General features: G+C 44.1%; 1 non-coding gene and 1 pseudogene across 2 annotated transcripts in view; both read right to left on the reverse strand.

Annotated features, from left to right (window-relative positions):
• LOC100347036 (uncharacterized) overlaps positions 1–14,279 on the reverse strand; it is an 876,288-nt gene that overhangs the window by 33,846 nt on the left and 828,163 nt on the right. The gene's annotated exons all lie outside the window — the stretch shown is intronic.
• Positions 6,329–10,021, reverse strand: LOC100341481 (GDNF family receptor alpha-2 pseudogene; annotated as a pseudogene). The gene has a single exon (XR_016224122.1). The product of XR_016224122.1 is annotated as a GDNF family receptor alpha-2 pseudogene (transcript).

The following is a 14,279-nucleotide window of genomic DNA, read 5'->3' on the forward strand; positions in this document are numbered from 1 at the left end:
CTCTATTAGTTATCACAGTTCAGGGAGAACATATGGTATTTGTCCCTTTGGGACTCGTCACTAAGTTTGATGTTTTCCAGACTCATCCATTTTGTTGTGAATGACTGGATTTCACTTTTTTTTACTGTTCTGTAGTATCCATGGTATATATATTCCATAATTTCTTTATCCAGTCTTCAGTTGATGGGCATTTGGGTTGTTTCCATGTCTTAGCTATTGAACTGCAATAAACATGGGGGTGCAGATAACTTTTTCATATGCTGATTTCATTTCTCTTTGGTAAATTCCCAGGAGTGGGATGGCTTTGTCTTATGATAGGACTATTTAGATTTCTGAGGGTTCTCCATACTGTCTTACATGCCCACCAACAGTGGATTAGGGTGCCTTTTCCCCACATCCTTGCCAGAATTTGAAGTTTGATGATTTTTGTGTGAAAGTCATTCTAACTGGAGTGAGGTAAACCTCATTGTGGTTTTGATTTGCATTTCTTTGAGGGCTAGTAATCCCGAGCATTTTTTCATGTGCTTGTTGGCTATTTGTGTTTCCTCTTTTGAAAAATCTGTTTAGTCCTTTGCCCATTTCTTAAATGGGTTGTTTGCTTTATTGTTGTGGAGTTTCTTGATCTCTATATATAGTCTGCTTATTAATCCTTTATCAGTTGCATGGCTTGCAAATAATTTCTCTCATTCTGTTGGTTGCCTATTCACTTTTCTGATTGTTTTGCAGTGCAGGGGCTTCTCAATTGGATGTAATCCCATTTGCCAATTTTAGCTTGGGTTGCCTATGCCTCTGAGATCTTTTCCATGAACTCTTTGCCTATGCTAAGTCTTGCAGTGTTTCCCCAATGTTGTCAAATAATTTGATGGTATTAGGTGTTAGATTTAGGTATTTAACCAATTTTGAGTGCATTTTTGCATAAGGTGTAAGGTAGGGGTCTTGCTTCATACTTCTGATTGTGGAAATTCAGTTTTCCCAGCACCATTTGTTTTTTTTTTTTTTATTTATTTATTTATTTTTTTTTTTATTTTTTTTTGACAGGCAGAGTGGACAGTGAGAGAGAGAGACAGAGAGAAAGGTCTTCCTTTGCCGTTGGTTCACCCTCCAATGGCCGCCGCGGCCGGCGCGCTGCAGCCGGCACACCGCGCTGATCCGATGGCAGGAGCCAGGAGCCAGGTGCTTTTCCTGGTCTCCCATGGGGTGCAGGGCCCAAGCACCTGGGCCATCCTCCACTGCACTCCCTGGCCACAGCAGAGGGCTGGCCTGGAAGAGGGGCAACCGGGACAGAATCCGGTGCCCCGACCGGGACTAGAACCCGGTGTGCCGGCGCCGCTAGGCGGAGGATTAGCCTATTGAGCTGTGGCGCCGGCCCCCCAGCACCATTTGTTGATGACACTGTCCTTGCTCCAAGGACTGATTTTATCTCCTTTGTCAAAGATAAGTTGATTGTAGATGTTTGGATTGATTTGTGTCATTTCTATTCTGTTCCACTGGTCTGTGCATATGATTTTGTACCAATATCTGGCTGTTTTGAAAATAACTGCCCTGTAGTATGTCTTGAAATCTGTGTTGTGATGCCTCTGGCTTTGTTTTTGTTGTATAAGATTGCTTTAGCTATTTGGGGTCTCCTGTGTTTCCATATGAATGTCAGCATAATTTTTAAATGATTTATTTATTTACTTGAAAGAATGACAGCAAAGGCAGAGAGAGAGAGAGTGAGAGAGAAACAGAGAGAGAGAAAGAGAGAAAGACAGAGAGTGAGGCCCTCTATCCACTGTCCCATTCCCCAGATGGCTGCAATGGCCAGAGCCATGCCGATCCAAAGCCAGGACCCAGGAGCCACCTCCAAGTCTCCTATATGGGTTCAGGGGCCCAAGAACCAGGGCCATCCTCCACTGCTTTCCCAGGCCACAGCATAGAGCTGGACCAGAAGTGGAGCAGCCAGGACCCAAAGCTGAGCCCACATGGTGCACCACAGCACCAGCCCCAGCATCATTTTTTCTGTATCTAAGAAGAATTTTCTTTGTATTTTGATTGATATCCTGTCGAACCTGTAAATTCCTTTCAGAAGTATCAACATGTTGATGATATTGATTCATCCAATCCAGGAACACGGAAGATTTGTCCATTTTTTGTATATTCTTCTATTTTATTTTTTAATGTTTTGTAATTCTCATCATAGAGATCTTTGACCTTCTTGGGGCACACTGGTTTTACATTTTCTTTATTTTTAAAGACTCATAATTGGCCAATCACTTTAAAATTCTAAAACACTAGATTAAGAAATTGTTATCTTAGGTTTCAAACCATCAGCTGGTAACCAGATAATGAAAATGTGACACACACACACACACACACACACACAATATGGAATACTACTCAGCAAAAAAAAAAGAATGAAATTCTGAGTTGTGCAGCAAAATGGTTGCAATTGGAAATCATTACGCTTAGTGAAATAAGCCAGTCCAAAAAGACAAATATATTTTCTGATATGTGTCAATTAACATAGAATACCAAAAATGTACAGAAATGAAACTGACATCTTAGTACATAATTATTGTTTTTATCCCTTTTTAATACTCCTGTGGAACTTTAGTCTTTCACTTTTTACTTGTTGAATAGTAAAGTCAGTAGTGAATTAAACCTGTGATTAAAGAGTGGAATTAAATTTTGTCTTTGAAAAAATTAAAGAAAAAAAAGAAGGAAGTGAATGGATGGAGTGAGGGGGAAGGGAAATATGGTTATCGCCAGATTTGTAGCTATGAAATACATTAAAGATCCATTTATACTAATAAAATATTTAAAATATTATTGAATTAAACTGCTTAGCATTTCCATGACTTGAGACTGCAAATTTTCTGTATTTTTAAAGGTATTTAAAAACTATTTATCGCCGGCGCCGTGGCTCAATAGGCTAATCCTCCACCTTGCGGCGCCGGCACACCGGGTTCTAGTCCCGGTCGGGGCGCCGGATTCTGTCCCGGTTGCTCCTCTTCCAGGCCAGCTCTCTGCTATGGCCAGGGAGTGCAGTGGAGGATGGCCCAGGTGCTTGGGCCCTGCACCCCATGGGAGACCAGGAAAAGCACCTGGCTCCTGGCTCCTGCCATCGGATCAGCACGGTGCGCCGGCTGCAGCGGCGGCCATTGGAGGGTGAACCAACGGCAAAGGAAGACCTTTCTCTCTCTCTCTCTCTCTCACTGTCCACTCTGCCTGTCAAAACAAAAACAAAAACAAACAAAAAAACTATTTATCTATATCCATTACATCTCTTTGTGATCCTATTTCTGCTTCTACTGAAATTTTCATTGATAAACACAATTATCAAAATACAATGTGTGTTGAAATTACACATTTGTCTATTTTTCATATTATAGTTGAATTTGTTATACTACCTGAGTAAATTGTCAATACACTAATTTATGTCAGTCTTTGCACAGAGGCTTCAGGCTACCTTAGTTTTCTTTATCAGTTTTAGGCCATCAGTTCTATAAATTAGGAAGGTATCCAATCAAATATTATGTTCATAGTATCTGAGCATAATCTATGGCTGATTTCATCTCTCTCATTAGCAGGAGATTGCATTTTAGCCTTATGGACATTCATGTAAATTGAAATACAATTTCAGTGTAGAAATGTAGGATTTTGTTTGGTCTTCAAAATCACTGAGCTCACTTTTTTTTTTTCAAAATATTCTAATCTAGACCAGTTCCAGCCCTGTGAACGTGACATAAATTTTCATTGTGAGGTCATCATCAGCTCTAACACTCTATAAGCTGTCCTGGAAACCTTCAGATTCACAGTGCCTCAGAGCCATCTTAGTCAAGGGTAATAATTCTCCATACGTGTGTGTGTGTGTGTGTGTGTATACACACACACACACACACATATATATATAGGCACATATTATCATTCTCCCATTCGTGGTGATAAAATTTGACTTTTTTCTGGTGGCTTATATGAGTGTAAATAAACTTTTTATTAGTGATTGTTTTTAATTTTGTTTTATTTATTTGAAAGAGTTACAAGGAGAGTTAGAGACAGAGAGAGGGGTCTTATATCCTGGTCACTCCTCAAATGGTCACAATGGCCAGAGCTGAGCCAGGAGCCTCTTCCAGGTCTCCCATGTGGGTTCAGGGGCCCAAGGACTTGGGCCATCATCTGCTGCTTTCTCAGGTTCATTAGCAGGGAGCTGGATTGAAAGTGGAGCAGCCAGGACTTTAATCAGTGCCCATATGGTATGCTAGCACTGCAGGCTGGGGCTTTAACCCACTGGTGCCACAGAGCCAGCCCCTGTTAATATCTTCAAAGTAGAGCTATAGATGACAGTATCTTTAATTTAAGAGGTTTTCTTTTTATTGTTAACTGACATGGTATTTTCTTTGCTTATTGTTGACTTTTTTTCTGTTATTTCTCAAGTTTTGTGTATATCTAATATGTATTGCTTTACCCAATTCTCTTGTGTTTGTCTTGCTATTATTGCTCCTACTTTGTTGCTTACTGCTATTTCCCATCATCAGAATATAGGTTATATACTCACATGCATATTCCTTTTTTGATTTTTTATGTTTTATTAATATAAGAAAACAGATTTAAGGGGCTGATGCTGTGGTGCAGCACGTTAACTTCCTGGCCTGAAGTGCTGGAATCCCATATGGGCACTGGTTTGAGACCCAGCTGCTCCACTTTCGATCTGGCTCTCTGCTATGGCCTGGAAAAGCAGTAGAAGATGGCCCAAGTCCTTGGGCCCCTGCATCCACATGGGAGACCCAGAGGAAGCTCCTGGCTCCTGGCTTCAGATCGGCACAGCTCTGGCAGTTGTGGCCAACTGGGGAGTGAACCATCAGATGGGAGACCTCTCTCTCTCTCTCTCCTCTCTCTGTGTAACTCTGACTTTCGAATAAATAAATCCTTAAAAATAGATTTAATGTATTTCATAGATATGGTTCTAAGAAGACCACCATGCTTCACCCTCCCTCCCTTAATCCTCTTTCTTTCTTTTCTTCTTTAACTTTTGCAATAAAATAATTTCAATATACTGTATAATTACAAGTATAATATACCACTACCATAAGGTTTAACAAGTAAACAGTAGAAAGATCACTTTTATTTCTATAATATATGTATACATCAATGATGTGTAGTACAAGCCAATCCTAGTACATAGAACTATAGATAATCACGGTAAACTTTTAATGTGGCTTAATAAATTTCACGAAAACTTAAATTTTCAAAAATCTATGATTTTAAACATTTTCTGGGAGTAAAATAATTTATGAGACTCTTAATCAACAAATATCTTCATATCTACTGATCACACTATTATTTAACCTATATATTATTAAATATGCATTATTTTATTTATCATTGTTTTTTTTTTTTTTTTTTTGACAGGCAGAGTGGACAGTGAGAGAGAGAGACAGAGAGAAAGGTCTTCCTTTGCCGTTGGTTCACCCTCCAATGGCCGCCGCGGCCGGCGCGCTGCGGCCGGCGCACCGCGCTGATCCGATGGCAGGAGCCAGGAGCCAGGTGCTTTTCCTGGTCTCCCATGGGGTGCAGGGCCCAAGCACCTGGGCCATCCTCCACTGCACTCCCTGGCCACAGCAGAGGGCTGGCCTGGAAGAGGGGCAACCGGGACAGAATCCGGCGCCCCAACCGGGACTAGAACCCGGTGTGCCGGCGCCGCTAGGCGGAGGATTAGCCTAGTGAGCCACGGCGCCGGCCTATTTATCATTGTTTTTAATGCACTTGTGTGAACTATTTTTATCATTAGTATCTGATTGTGAATCAGTCCTGCTATTATTAATCTCAGGCCCTCTTGGGGGGCTTTCTCTTTATGACATGGACTTGATGGAAATAATCTAAAGTGTCTTTGCAACTATTTCGTGTCCCCAGATTCTTAGAGTCATCTTGACCCATTCAGTATTTCTTAGTTCCCAGGGGGTATATTATTTTAGTTTGGCTGAAATTCTAGAGGATTTTCAATTTAACTGCCATGTTGAATGTTCAAAGCATAGCTGTAAATATGAATATTGTTCTCTATGATGCTCCTGGTAATTTCCAAGATCTTTGCTTTATTTCCATTCACTTTTCCCCCTTATTTTCCACTTTAAAGATAATTGAATGAACTATTTTTAAAAGAATTCTCTTTTATGTGTTTATCACTGTATTATTACTCATAAAAAATAACAGTTCCACCCTCAGTAACCACAATGTAATTTATATTCTAATAAGCAAAAAGTTGTTAAGCTTTACTTTGTATTTGAGTTTATTTTTTATTTTTTAATTTTTTTTTACAGGCGGAGTTAGACAGTGAGAGACAGAGACGGAGAGAAAGAGAGAAAGGTCTTCTTTATTCCATTGGTTCACCCCCCAAGTGGCTGCTACGGCCATTGCGCTACACCGATCCAAAGCCAGGAGCCAGGTGCTTCCTCCTGGTCTCCCATGTGGGTGCAGGGCCCAAGGACCTGGGCCATCCTCCACTGCACTCCTGGGCCACAGCAGAGAGTTGGACTGAAAGAGGAACAACCGGGGCAGAATCCGGCGCCCCAACCAGGACTAGAATGCGAGGTGCCGGTGCCGCAGGTGAAGGATTAGCCTAGTGAGCTGTGGCGATGGCCCTGTATTTGAGTTTCTGAATATTTCCCAATTATATCATCAAATCATAGTGCATACCAGTGCTATCACCCTGAGCATGTGACCATGTTTGTTAGCTTTTCATTGTGCTGTCAATTCACTCCAAATTCTGGAACAAGCAATTTCTATCTTCAAAACTTCTCAGAGACATCTAGGGCCAGAGTACTCTTTGCTTCAAGGATGCTTTTCACCCTTTATGGATTTTTTATGGGATTACTTTCCTATTGATATTGAAATTTACTAGTGCTCATGTTGTCCCTTTAAGATCACTCTGGAAAGGGCAAAACCTGTTCTGGATTTTAGTTCCTGCAATTTTTTATATGATTTTGATTATATTTCTAGGCATTCATTGTTTCTGCCAAAATACTTTATTCACTCATGGTTATCACAACATCATTTTATTATAAAAATTACACCCATCCATTTTTGTCTTTGAATTCAAAGATATTACCTACACATAATTTCTATAATTTCATTTTCTTAGTGTATCTTGATCTAGCCCATAGACAGCTGCATTGGCTCTCTCTTGGTAAGATTATTAGCCCTCTGAAAAATGTCTGAGTTGTCTTGGAATCCTTCATGTACACAGTATCTCTGAATGGTTTATCACCAAAGTATTTGTTCATGCTATGAGAATCACACATTTTTAAACTATTTTGTGGTTTTAGGGAACTCCAAATTTATCACTGGTACTGAAATTTTTGAAAGCATCAGTCAACACAAGACAATACCACAGATATTATCCTGGTAACTGCCCTGATGTTTACTTGATTTAACTTCTTTAGCCTTTTTGTAATTATCTAATTATTATTTAATTGTAACAGAAGATTGTTTAACAAATTGCTTTTATTGGTTCTTACTCTACCATTGCTCCTGTACCACTTACAGTAATTAGCATACAATTGTAACAGCTGTATTCTTTTTTATTGGTGCCTTTTGCTTAATTAACCATGAATGCAGACCAGGGGCCCTAGCCCCAGCCCCAGTTGGGCTGACAGCAGCCAGGCACACAGAGGGAGGGGAGGGGCCAGGGGCTGTCTGTTCCCACTGTAGACAACGTTATTTAAAAAATAAACTTTAGAATAACACCTTTTCGCTCATCTTGGGGGGAAGAAGCGGAAGGGGCATTATTTCGATATGTCCATTTCTTAAAAAAAGGAAAGAACAGGGAACCACAGGACACACAGATGTGATGTGCATATACACACATTTGCAAAGACCATATGTACAGCTCACTTAGGTCTCAAAGATGGAGGGGGGCATGCAGACAACTGCTGGAGACATGTGCCCACCGCCGGATCCTGCTGCCCCTCTCCAGTGAGACCACACCCACCCACCCAGCGCCAACAAAGCCTCATTTCTCTCTGACCCTGAAACTCTTGCCACCAAGGAGGCAGAAGCCCCCACCTCCACCCTGGAGCTGGTGCCCCAGGTGGGCTGGGCTGGGCTCTCTGCCATCCGTGCCTCCCAGGGAGCTCAGGGTACATCACCCCTTCTGCAGGGGTCCCCCACCCATGCCAGACTCTGGCCCACCAGCCCACTGAGGGCACAGAAGCAGTAAACACTCCTGCAGCTAAGAGGAGGGGTAGACGGGACTCACAGGTTCCCAGTGTAGGCTGCCCCTGGCAGGTGTCCAGCATGGGCTGTCCTGCCTCAGCCTGCAGCAGGCACAGTCACAGTCCCCCTGGCAGCAGGGGTCTTGGTCTCTTGCTTCAAAGGGGTCCAGAGAAGAAAACTCCAGCTGAGGATGGAGGCTGCCCCCCTGCTTGTCTGTCCGGCTTAGAAAAACTTCTCCAGAGAAGAAACCTGAGAGGAGACAGGCTCAAAGACTCACTTTTGTCTTGTTTTGTTTTGTTTTGTTTGCAAGGTGTGTGTGGTTGTCTCGTGTGTTTCTGTGTCTGCTGTGTCAGGCAGGAGTTCTTGTCAGAGGCACTTCCAGAAGCCTTGTGGACACAGTTCCCCAGGGTGGGGTCTACAAGGCCCAGGTGAGCATGAGGAGGGGGAGCGCAGTCAAGGCAGCTGATGGCCTGGCTCAGCTGAGGCCCGAGTTGGGTTTGATCACCTTGCTGCTTCCTGGGATGATGTCTATCATCAGCTCCGTGAAGCACAGGCTCAACTCTGGAGCTGCTGGCCTTCAGCCCCTGCTCCTGGACAGAAGGGCAGGTGGTCATGGCACTCGTGCCCAGGCCAGTGCTGTCACTCAAGTCATCCGGCAGAGAAGGCGTCTTCTCCACCCGAGGGGCCTACGTGGCCAGGAACGGGGGCCCTTCAGGCCATTGCTAAAGGCCTGGATGTCACCCTGGAGGTGCAGGTTCTCAGTGAAGTCCCTCAGGAACCTCTCACAGTCCTCCTCCGTGTTTCCCTGATGCAGCAGCTGCACCACGCCAGTGGGGCTGGAGTCCACGTAGTAGGGTGTCATGTCTTAGCCGACCATGCCTGTATAGGAGCCCAGACACGCTTGATAACAGTCCCCTGGGCAGCAGTTGAGTGTCCGGTGGGAGGCTCGACAGTTGGCGTGGAAGTTGGCCAGCCTGGACCGGCACAGGTGGTCAGTGCGTCTCAGGGCACGCAGGTCCAGGCAGGTAGGTGCTCCTTGTCCTCATAAGAGCAGCTGGGCAACATGGTCTGGCGGCGGCGCTCGGTGCACGCCTGGTCTCGGCAGGAGCAGAGGAGCATGTGGTAGGTGTACTCGCTGGGCATGCGAAGACCTGGCGCAGGGCCTTGTGGCACTGTTGACAGCTGCAGCACTCCGAGGGCGAGCTCCTGGGTTGAGGATGGAGATGTAGGAGGAGCGCAGCTTCTTGCAGTTGCCATTCAGGACGCAGGCCTTGGCCCCGTCAAGGCACTGTTTGCTGTTGGCGCTGACCGCCGGGTCTGCCCCTGTCCCTGAGAAGAGGAGGCAAGCCTGAAGACGTCGGAGAGGTGGGAGGTGACTGGCTGGCAGGGAGAGGCCTCCTAAAACTCCTCCCCCTCGGTCAGCCCCGGGTGGAGGCTCAGGTAGATCTGCAGGCACTGCAGCTCCTTCACACCCCGCTTGCAGCGGCCATCGCACAGCGGGCTCTCCTGCAGCACCTCCGGGGCCGCCTGGCACTCCTTGTGGGCCAGCCCGGGGTTGCAGTCGCGGCCCGCCAGGCACTGCCACAGTGTACGGGAGCTGGAGCTGCAGTCGGATTCCACCCTGCAGAGCTCATTGGCCCGGACACAGTCACCAGGGCACCAGCATGGAGCTCGGGCCCTGCAGGGAGGAAGGGCTGGCCCAAGAGTGGAGGGTCTTGGCTAAGGAGAGGCAGAAAGCGTTTGCCAAGATCACGTTAAATAAATCCCACAGGTGTTTTTTTTGGCTTTCTCCCTGGTGCCTGGGTGGGAAACTCACTGGCTCCCCCCAACCCATCCTGCTGGGGCCCAAACCCACCCACCCGAGCCTCCGCACCCTCCTCCACCTCCCCGTCCCCACCCCGCCCCACGGTGGCAGCTGCCTTCATTTCGTTCTATTTTGTTTTAATTTACTATATCACTTGTATGAATCATCAGTATCCTAGGGGCAGCCAATTACAACAATATGATATCAACGAAATGAAAATTTCTATTTGTTAACAATTTTATGTACACATCTTTTAAAATCTTGTCCAGTATTATCACTTTCACATTCCAGGTCATATATTTTTAAATATTTCTTTAGTTCTGATAACCCACAAATTATCCTATTGTTTCAAACTCGGTGATGTAGTGCTGCTTACAAGTATGCTTCCTTCAAGATTCATTGGATATTCTGCAAAATTTCACTTTATGTTTCACTCATTTCTGTTTTCCCTTGAATTTTTTTTTAATTTTTTGACAGGCAGAGTGGACAGTGAGAGAGAGAGACAGAGAGAAAGGTCTTCCTTTTGCCGTTGGTTCACCCTCCAATGGCCGCCGCAGCTGGCGCGCTGCGGCCGGCGCACCGCACTGATCCGATGGCAGGAGCCAGGAGCCAGGTGCTTTTCCTGGTCTTCCATGGGGTGCAGGGCCCAAGCACCTGGGCCATCCTCCACTGCACTCCGGGGCCACAGCAGAGAGCTGGCCTGGAAGAGGGGCAACAGGGACAGAATCCGGCACCCTGACCGGGACTAGAACCCGGTGTGCTGGCGCCGCTAGGCGGAGGATTAACCTAGTGAGCCGTGGCGCCGGCTTCCCTTGAATTTTGTTGCAAATGTAGTGAAGTTTTTCATCAAGTGGTCATCATAACTGGTTGTCAGTTTCTCAATTCTTCCACCTATAAATTGAGTTTTTACTTACAATAAACAATATATATTAACAACTGCAACCCTTTTGTATTTTTAGGTTTATCTTTGAATTTATTTCCAACAGATGTGTACATCATCTATATTCTGTCAGCCACTCCTCCCACTGTGCACCTCAGGACATCTTGCTCACATTTTAATTGTGAGACTACTGACATTAACTCTCTCCTAGCCACTGAATTACACACATTACTCAGAACTAGCATAGTCTAATGGAACAATGTTCTCATTACTGGCTATGTATGTTTTGTTTATTCCTCAGTTCTACATAACAGTGCCTTCCATTATTACATTTTAAAGAGTATCTCTAGGAGCTAGTGTTTTGGCATAGCAAGTAAAGCTGCAAACTGCAGCACTGACATCCCACATGGGCACCAGTTCATCACCCAAGTGTTCCACTCCTGATATAGCTTCCTGCAATTGGCCTGGGAAAGCAGCAGATGATGGCCCAGCTCTCTGGGCCCTGCCACCCTTGTGAGAGACTTGGAAGAAGCTCCTGGCTTTGGTTGGGGCCAGTGCTGGCCATTGTGTCCATCTGGGGAGTAAATAGCAGATATAAATTCTCTCTCTCTCCTTCTCCCTCTGTAACTCCTTCAAAATAAATAACTAAATCTTGAAAAATAAAGAGTATCTCTAGATATAAATACTTTTCCTTGAAAAATTTCCTAATTATTGCCATGATCTTTATTTTAAATACATATGGGGGCCAGCACTATGGGACAATGGGTTAAAGCACCGGCCTGCAGCACTGGCATCCCATATGGGTGCTGGTTCAAGTTCCAGCTGCTCCATTTCCGATGCAGCTCTCTGCTATGGCCTGGGAAAGCAGTAGAAGATGGCCTATGTCTTTGGGCCCTTGCACTCATGTGGGAGACCCGGATGAAGTGCCTGGCTTCAGATTAGCACAGCTCTGGCTGTGGCGGTCATTTGGGAAGTGAACCAGTGGATGGAAGACCTCCTTCTCTCTCTCTGGATCTACCTCTCTCTATTAACTCTTTCAAATAAATAAAATAAATCTTAAAAAATACATATGCCCTTTTCTTTTTTGTAATTTTAAAATAATATTTTTTTACCAACTTCCGGTTTTTATATCTGCTTTTCATATTATTATTGTCCCTATCAATAATAAGGTCTATTTATGGAAATGCAATATCATTTTTGAGCACTGTATATCTTTTGTGTATTTGTTCATCTCTGAATTTACTGCTACCACTTGGATATATAATCATTCATGATGTTTCAGATAAATGGATTGTCCTTCCTTGAATTATCTTCATTAAGTTTTTAATTATCCATTTTAATGCAATCCTAGCACTTACAAACTTAGTCCATCCTTCATTGTGGGATGAACAAACGAAAAATTTTGCTAAGGTTTCTTGGTTGCTTCCATATGTACCCCCCATGAGAACTGCCTTTTACCAATATAGTAAATCTTTTTTTTAAAGATTTATTTATTTATTTGAAAGTCAGAGTTACACAGAGAGTTGAGAGGCAGAGAGAGAAAGAGAGAAGGGGAGAGAGAGAGAGGTCTTCCATCGCTGGTTCACTCCCTAGATGGCTGCAACAGCCAGAGCTGCACCAATCTGAAGCCAGGTACCAGGAGCTTCTTCCCAGTCTCTCATGTGGGTGCAAGGGCCCAAGGACTTGGGCCATCTTCTACTGCTTTCTCAGGCCATAGCAGAGAGCTGGATCGGAAATGGAGCAGCTGGAACTTGAACCGGCGCCCATATGGGATGCCAGTGCTGCAGGCTGGGTCTTGAACTGGTGCCCATATGGGGGGCCGGCGCTTCAGGCCAGGGTGTTAACCCACTGCACCACAGCACCAGCCCTATGCTAAATCTATCTTTTGAGTTGATATAGATTTTGACTTTTCTGGTGGTCTAGAGGACTGTAAATAACTCTATGGTTACTGATATTTTATAAAGTATAGATTTAGATGCTCATGTATTTCATTAGTGATTTTAATAGTAAATGACATAAATGTTCCTTGGTTTTCCTAAATTTATTATTTTCTCAAATTTAAAGTGACTGTTAGACCTTTAAGTTCACCAAATTACCTCATAGCTGCCACCATATTGTTGCTCTTTTTTTATTTTTTTATTTTTGACAGGCAGAGTTAGAGAGAGAGAGAGAGAGACAAAGAGAAAGGTCTTCCTTTTCCATTGGTTCACCCACCAAATGGCCGCTATGGCCACGAAATGCGCCGATCCGAGGCAGAAGCCAGGTGCTTCCTCCTGGACTCCCATGCGGGTGTAGGGCCCAAGCACTTGGGCCATCCTCCACTGCCTTCCTGGGCCACAGCAGAGAGGTGGCCTGGAAGAGGAGCAACTGGGACAGAATCCAGTGCCCCAACCGGCACTAGAACCTGTGGTGCCGGTGCCACAGGCGGAGGATTAGCCAAGTGAGCAGCAGTGCTGGTCACCATATTTTTGCTCTTTAACATATTGCTTTGTGCTACTTCCAGTAATCAGTGTATAACTTATATGGTTACGTGCATACTATTATTTTGTTTAGATATTCTTTTACTTTAGAATATCAGTTTTATCCTTCACTTAGCCTATCAGAGAACCTCAAATCATCCTGCTTGTAGGTTTCATTGTGACATCATAAAATCAATGAAAATTCTCTAAGTTTTATTGAAATATTCACATACCCTTTTCCAGAATTGTCTCATGCTGCTTTACGCATTCTCCATTTCCAGGTGATATTTGTTCAGTATGAAGATAAGAGAAAAATAAATGAATACTTTTATATAAATATTTGGTAACTTTCCCATTAACTATACACTATTTATTAAGAATACAAATATATATTGAGAATCCACACTATGTAAGATATTGTAGGCTCTGAGGATAGACAAAATTACTGTTCTTATTCAGGTTAGAGTCTAGTGGAGAAGAAATGAGAGTAAAATTACAATTCTAAATTTAGGTAGTTTATCAAGATAACAGAGTTTAATGAGAGAAAGAATTAGAATTAGAATTAGAATTAGAATTAGAATTAGAGAATTAGGCTGGTGCCACAGTTCACTTGGCTAATCTTCTGGGACACCTGGTTATAGTCCTGGTTGGGGTGCCAGAATCTGTCCCGGTTGCTCCTCTTCCAGTGCAGCTCTCTGCTGTGGCCTGGGAGGGCCGTGGAGGATGGCCCAAGTGTTTGGGCCCTGCATCCACATGGGAGACCAGGAGGAAGGACCTGGCTTCTGGCTTCAGATCAGCGTAGCGCACCGGCCATAGCTACCATTTGGGGGGTGAACCAATGGAAAGGAAGACCTTTCTCTCTGTCTCTCTCACTATCTAACTCTGTCTGTCCAAAAAAAAAAAAAAAAAGAATTAGAGAATGAATTAGAATTGAATTAGAGGCCAGTGT

Source organism: Oryctolagus cuniculus, chromosome 17 (genome assembly GCF_051225735.1).
Source record: "Oryctolagus cuniculus isolate XC-2025 breed Fujian yellow rabbit chromosome 17, ASM5122573v1, whole genome shotgun sequence".
Lineage (NCBI taxonomy): Eukaryota > Metazoa > Chordata > Mammalia > Lagomorpha > Leporidae > Oryctolagus > Oryctolagus cuniculus.